At 37.5% G+C, this 7,591-nt stretch overlaps 1 pseudogene; it reads left to right on the forward strand.

The window, feature by feature from the left end:
* The first annotated feature begins 6,452 nt into the window (after window positions 1-6,452).
* Window positions 6,453-7,156, forward strand: LOC121499064 (annotated as a pseudogene).
* Window positions 7,157-7,591: the final 435 nt, after the last annotated feature.

Genomic DNA, 7,591 nt, shown 5'->3' on the forward strand with positions numbered 1-7,591 from the left:
AAGGAACTTGCAGAAGTTCCGATTGATTGCAGGCGTAATTCCCACTAAATGAGTGATTAGAATTAGGGAGCTCTTTGAACTGTCCTGTAGGTGGTAGGGGTCTAGGTTCAAATATAATTTTTCTCCATGGCACTCCATCCTACAATTTCTTAATTATTAAATAGGACCAACTAGTGATAATCTACATTCTCTTGTCTTACAACATGATAGCATCTTACTTTCTCCCTTTATCAGGTTAATGTGTAGGATTTGTATAATCATATTTGTCTGATCTACTTCTGCTAGATGTAGAAGAGGATATAAGCTGGGGTGTCAAGCAGAGCACAATCAATCTGAAAATATGTTCAAGCTTATGGACAGATGCTATACATCATAAGATACCAACAGCTCTCCAAAAGCTGAGATCTGCAAAGTCAAATTATTTAAATCGGGATAAAGGTGGCAGTCTCTTTAAGCTCATCTTCTTGGTCCCTAGGTTGCTATGATGATGAGAGAGGATGCTTATATATGAGTATTATTCAATATTCCTTTTTTTAAAAAAAGAATATTATTCAATATTTCAATGAGAAAAATGCATGCATGTGTGTGTGCACATGTGCATGTTTAAATAAGCTTTGGTCAAAATATATATTCTTTGGGGCTAGGCTTGGGAGAGCCATGGCTTTGTTCTTACTATCTAGGCAGGCATAAGCTCAATAAAGTATTCCAAAGTTCTTAATCCAAACTGGGCTCTCTGCCCTTATATGACCCTTGGGACTCCAAAGGGGTATGACTATAAAATAGAGAAGAGTCTTGACACCAGTAAATTTTTTTCTTCCAAGTTGCTGTATTCTTGCCAAGTTTGTCTTAGGGGGTTTTAAAATCTTTTATAGTTTTTCATTCACTTTGATTCTTTAAAAACTGGAGACATATAAGTATTTTATTTATCAAGGTTAATCTAAGTGTAAATGAATCTTTGGAATCATTAGAACCTGGAAGCAGTGTGGGAGTGAGATGGAGTCCAGTAACATGCCTTGCAACCCAGACATCGTTGCCCCTACTAACAGTTGGAGTGAAGCTGTGACACCAGCTGCCTAGTTTTGGAAGCAAGAAAGAAGAATTTTGAATTCACTGTGGTGAAACTTAAAGCTTTCATGCGAAAATCCTCCTCTCCTCCCGCTCCTTTCCCTTTTTAGGAAGCTTGTGGCTGACCACCTGGTGTTCTGAATCATTAATTCATGGAAGACATTCTGTCAGGAATAACATGTAACAGGCAGCCTGGCAACTGCTATCGAAACTCTTCCAGCTCCCCATTCACTTTAATTCACTTCAGTAATTATTTATTGTACACCTACTATCATGCCCAGCCTGGTGCTAGGCAATGAGTCTTTCAAGGGAAAAGAGCATAAAATTCTTTTCCTGGAGATTTAAAAAATTTATTTAACATTATACTTATTTTAGGAAGAATAGATGAAATATTTCATGAAACAGAAAAATGTCTTAAATTTACCTAAGTGTCAAAGCAATATAGAATAAGATCAAAAAAGATATGTTAGCATCAGTGCTTAAATTCTTATTAAGTGAGAGGTACTACACATGTGTAGGCACTGGGTGCCTCACATGATCATCTCGCTCAAATCTTAAAACTACCTTAGGAGAAAGATACAAAAAGCCACACATTAAATGTGAGGAAATAGAGGTCTGGGGTAAGACTGGTTAACTAATCTTTCTCAACAGTTGATTTTTTAGTCAAGGAATTGTGAGTCTAATATCTATTAGAATCAGGTATAAACTTCCACTTGACTGCAATAATAGGTAAGGGACTCGAGTGGGCTAGAGAAACCACAAAAGCCGCCAGGTGGAACAGATTGTCAAGAGGCTGGAGTCTGAAGCATGTGTAAGTGTGACAAGAAAGTGGTGCCTGGGCGGATCAGTTGGTTCATCCAACTCTTGACTTCACCTCAGGTCATGATCTCAGGGTTGTGAGACGGAGCCCAGCATTGGGCTCCATGCTTGGCGTGGAGCCAGTCTAAGATTCTCCCTCTTCTTCTCCCTCTGCTTTCCCCTCTTAAAAAAAAAAAAAAAAGTGACAAAAAAGATCAAGACTACCAAAAGGCAGATGAGATGGGTACAGAAAACCAAAAGACAAAAAGGTAGCAGACACACACAGTCTGATATCCAGACAAAATGATCAAAAAGATCCAGTAAGAACTGAGGAAACAGGATCACAATGAGCATAAAGCAAATCACCGCTTAGGAGACTTTATTAGTAAGGCAGTCCTGGAATATGGGTCTGGATTTTCATGGTTCCCAGGTGGTAGAAACAAACCTATTCTATAGGAAAGAATGAGACAAGTGGGAGCAGATGAGCCAAGGATGGAACTTTAATGAACTGACTTTTTTTCAACTTGAAATGTCTGGAATTATAAGAATCTCCTTTAGTCTATATTGTCTTCATGAAGCTTTGAAATAAATAATTTTCATTATGTTTCTCAATTATAATGCTTAGTTAACTGGCTAGGCTTAACTGATATTCTTTTTAGGTTATTCTACACAAATATTTTGTGCTTTCATTTGGTATAGACATCCTAGGCCTAAGATCTGGTTTTTAGAGTATATTGGTTGCCAAACAAGAAAATCAGTAGCACAATTACTTAGCTCCACGGAGAATAGCATGACTAGGGATTTCCTCTTTGGTTAAATCTTCTAGGTGATCCATTTGAAATTTGATGGTTATTCTCCTAAAATAATTTTCCTTGTGTTCTTGCATGCATTTAGAACATAAGCTCCAATCTGGAGAAGATCTCTCCATCAAAAAAAGATGTCTCTCCAATTAAGGTCATTATATTCTACTGAGAAATTGAACCAGAGGCACAGGGTTACTAAGAGTTCCTGAGTGAGCATAAGTACCATGAAGTACCGTAGTGTCTGCTGGGTCACCGGAGAGCTGAATGTACTAGATTCTTGTGTAGGCAAACAAAATGGTTTCAAGTGCTTTGCTACCTGACTGCAGGATGTGGCTGTTTGATAAACATGTGACAATTAGCTGGCCATGAAAATAATATATTAAAATAATTTAATATATATTTGAAAGTGTTATGCCCCTAGATAATTGTACCTGAAAAGAAGTAAACATTTGTGCTTTTCTGTTCCAGATTCCATTTGATTTGGAAATAGTCGGAATGTGTTATTTAACTCCAGGAAGGAGATTATGTGAGGCAACAATATTGACAAAACGGGTAGGAATATGAACTGCCTCTAATTCTGTATTTTACAGAAACTTTGCATAATTCTGTATTTTAATATGTCCTGCTAGTTAATATATCCTAGTTGCAGTAAAACTGGCCCTTTCTCCTGATTCAATATTCACTCTGATGACTGAGGAAATATTTAAATCAGTGATTCCTAAACTACAGAGTAAAGAATCACCTAGAGACTAGTTTAAATGCAAATTCTCTTAGTTATTCTGATGCAGGTAGGCTGCACAATACACACTGAAGGTTAAACAAATGCCAGTGTAGCTTTTATTAATATAAAAATATTTGTGTTTGCTAAAAGCAATGTCAAAATTTTTTATCCCCTTCATAGGTTGTATTATAGCATGGTAGAAATAGCACTATGTTTAGACCCAACCTAGGTTCCATACACTTCATCATCTACCAGTTAAATTATTCAGGAGACATTTATTTCACCTTTAAAATGAAGTTGCCCTATCTCTAAAATGAAAAAATAAAGCAACAATCTATGTTGTGAGAGCAAATGGAATAAAAACTGTAAATCACCTAATGCCTGTCACACAAAAGATACTCAATATATGCTTGACTTCTCTTTTTTCTTGATTTAGTGTTTTGACTAAGTCATTTTGCTTCTTTTTTTAAAATCATAGTTCTCATAAGAATTTCTTATATGAAAAATGCTAAAAGTGATCCCAAGGGACGGATATCTTTCCAAACATTCTGTACAGCTGTCATCATCCCCAGGAGAGCCAGGACATCTCAGCACAAAATATAACCAGGTTGTCTCTTACCAACTCAGGACCATCACCCTCCCTTGCAAGGATGGGAACTACATTTCCCCAGATCCCTCACCTGCATGATTCTGGCTTCAGAGACTATTTATGAGAGGACTATGAGACCTGGAAGGCAAAAGTGAGGAGGAAGCCATATTTTCAGAAGGCACGGCAGCGAGGCATGGTGGCTTTTTATGGATGTCTCTGTGGTTGCTGTCTTCTGGGTCCTGGTGACCAGAATCAGTGGTTCTCAGATTCCAGTTCTCCACCCACTCTAGTACGTCAGGCTGAAGTCATCATGGATTGCTTCCCAGTCCTTCAGCCTGCTAGCCCTTCACTTTTCTAGCTCCTTCCACATATGTGTAAACCTTAATTCCTCTATCAATTTCCTGATTCCAGTGACACTTATAGTGGTTCTATTTTTCTACTCAAACTCTGACTTGTATGTCAGAGCATCCTGGCACTTACTCTGATGTTATACTTCTTAACTAATATGTTTTCTAACAAACACTTATTTGATATAGGTTACCTCCCAATCAACATCCCAATTCTCTTAAAGTACCCCCAAGGAAATATTTTTGCTTTAGAGCAGCTTGGTTGCATTTCATCTCTAATATGTACGTCTCTGCTACTATGTTTCATAAAGTTGAAGTCTGGGTACACCAGGTTAATGACTTCTGGGCCACACCAAAGCACAGTCTAGGCTCGAACAAGTCTAGGGCATATTCTATCCTAAAATTTTAAGTGGAAGTGTTCAAAAAACAATTAACATTAGCATTTAAACTAGCTATTGCATGTTTGATTTTAATCATATTTTACAACATCATCCATCAGTTTATTTATTACCTTATTTGTCAAATGGCACAGGACTTTGTTTTCAAGACTGGCTTTAAAATAAAATCTAAAAATAAACCCAAACCTTAGCTCCCAGATGTGAATTTTTGTCTTGCTAAAGCCCCCTACAGCTAGACTGAATAAGGCTCCTGTCTACTAACTGGAGCAATTAATTCTACTCTTGTCAGTGCTAGATCTGACTGTCAGAGACTAGCTCATTTCAAACCATAAAAATGCTACACCTTGTCAGATATGACCTATGATCAAATTAGATAAAAGAATTTTACTGTAGAGTAACAACCATCATAGACACAAGATTGATAGTTCTTGTTAGTGGTATTTTGATTTTAGTATTTGCTTATTTGCTTTGTTTTCATTTCGGCCTAGAGATACCTAATTTATGGAATTCCTATTATGAGCTAGAAACATTACATGAGATATTCACATATTGATCATTTGATTTAGAAATTTTTATCCTCATGTTATAGACAAACAAACTAGAACTGAGAAAGATTAATAAACTTATTCAAGGTAATTAGCTAGGAAGTGACAGACCTAGTATCCAAACCCCTGGTCTGTTTGATTCTATAATGAGTGTACTTCCTACTCCTCCAGTATGCTTCACATGATCAGTCTTATTATTTTCTAAGAAAAAATAATTCAGAAGGAAGCATTTATTATGACTCACCAAACTGACTAAAGAATAAAATTTAGTGTTCAGTTGCTGCCCTTTTATATCTCCTTAGGGGATTTTATTAAAAATGAAGTCTTGTGTGACCAGGTTCCTACTTCTATGCACAGCAGAGTCACAATAATTATTTTTTCTGCCAATCTATAGGAAATTTGAACATTGTGTGCCAGCAGGCACTCTTTGTAAATGAGGCATTAGATGATTCCTGATGCCAGTGGGACATTCTTCTGTATTTTAGCTAGACCATACTGATTTCACATAACTACTCCCCATGCCTTAGTTTTAGGCATCTTTTTAAAAGAAGGTATTAATTAAATAAAGTATCATTAGAAGCTTTCTTGCAAAGTTTGTGCTGTTCTGTGGTTAGAATAGTACCATACAGATAACTATAACCCAGTAGCTATGAATGAGTACATTAAAAAAAAAAAAAAAAGAATGAGTACATTTGTAGTAATGGTCTAATGCCCAACAGGAGACATGAAAATCTCCCTATCTCACTGGACTCTACTCTTTCCTACAGAGAAATGGAGAATTGAGGGGATGGTTGTGGTATGTGTGTCAGGGTCAAGGATTACAACACCTCATTTTTTGGTTGGAGATCATGGTCTCTTGACTCCACTAATGAAGGGTTTGCCTATCATGTTTCAGATATAACACAGATCAGGGACTGCCTCTTGCTGGTGGGTCTAAAGAGCCTTCAGGTGGGCAACTGAGTTTGGTGTGCCTCTTGCCTCCTGAGTGGCATAATCTCAAGAGCTAAGATAGAGGGCAATATTTGGGTAAAAGGCCCTAAGAGCCCAGAGTCTATGTCAAAAGTCCCCAACTGTGTTCCACGGAATGTTTTACTTAGATACTAATGGGAATTCCAGAATTGAATGTGACTAAAATGAAAGAGACCATAATATATTAATTGTAAATATTCACAATGTACAAGAGTTGAAGATCAAGCGTCTGAGAAAAAAGTTTGCCCAAAAGATGCTTCGAAAGACAAGGAGGATGCTTATCTATGAAAAAGCTAAGCACTACCACAAGGAATACAGGCAGATGTACAGAACTGAGATTCGCATGGCGAGGATGGCGAGAAAAGCCGGCAACTTCTACGCGCCTGCAGAACCCAAGTTGGCATTTGTCATCAGGATCAGAGGTATCAATGGTGTGAGCCATTGAAAGGTGTTTCAGCTTCTTTGCCTTCGCCAAATCTTCAATGGCACCTTTGTTAAGCTCAATAAGGCTTCAGTTAACATTCTAAGGATTGTGGAACCATATATAGCTTGGGGGTACCCAAACCTGAAGTCAGTGAATGAATTGATCTACCAGCATGGTTATGGCAAGAAGCGAATTGCCCTGACAGATAACACATTGATTGCCCGATCCCTTGGTAAATATGGCATCATTTCCATGGAGGATCTGATTCACGAGATCTATACCTTTGGAAAACGTTTCAAAGAAGCGAACAACATTTTATGGCCCTTCAAATTATCTTCTCCACACAGCAGAATGAAGAAAAAGACCACCCATTTTGTAGAAGGTGGAGATGCTGGCAACAGGGAAAACCAGACAATAGGCTTATTAGAAGGATGAACTAAGGTATCTACCATGATTATTTTTGTAATCTGGTCAGTTAATAAATGACTACTTTCAAACAGGAAAAAAAAGAAAAGGTCTCTTACTACCTTTGGAAAATCTTAACAAAGCCTCCTTACCTTTCTTTAATAGTTTCCCAAGCTTATTTGAGCATGGAACATTATTATTTTTTTCATGCTGAACAGTGTTCCACATGACGTTAAGTTTGGAAAACTCTGATCTAGATATTACTGTGAGAGGGCAACAGGAGACCTCAAGACACGTGCCAGAGCCAGCAGATCCCACAGAGAGATCTGAGGCCAACAGCCTGCTATGAACACACACACACACACACACACACACATACACACAGTATACTTTTTTCTTTCTAACAACACTGATCATAGCACAGATCTTTCATTGCAAAATAGCAAATTCTTTCCATTTGTATTGGTGAATTGGACATCCTGGGTTATATTGGCTTGCCTAAGTGCTGGAGGAATATTAAAAAAGTT

This window comes from Vulpes lagopus, chromosome 9, assembly GCF_018345385.1.
Source record: "Vulpes lagopus strain Blue_001 chromosome 9, ASM1834538v1, whole genome shotgun sequence".
Classification (NCBI taxonomy): domain Eukaryota; kingdom Metazoa; phylum Chordata; class Mammalia; order Carnivora; family Canidae; genus Vulpes; species Vulpes lagopus.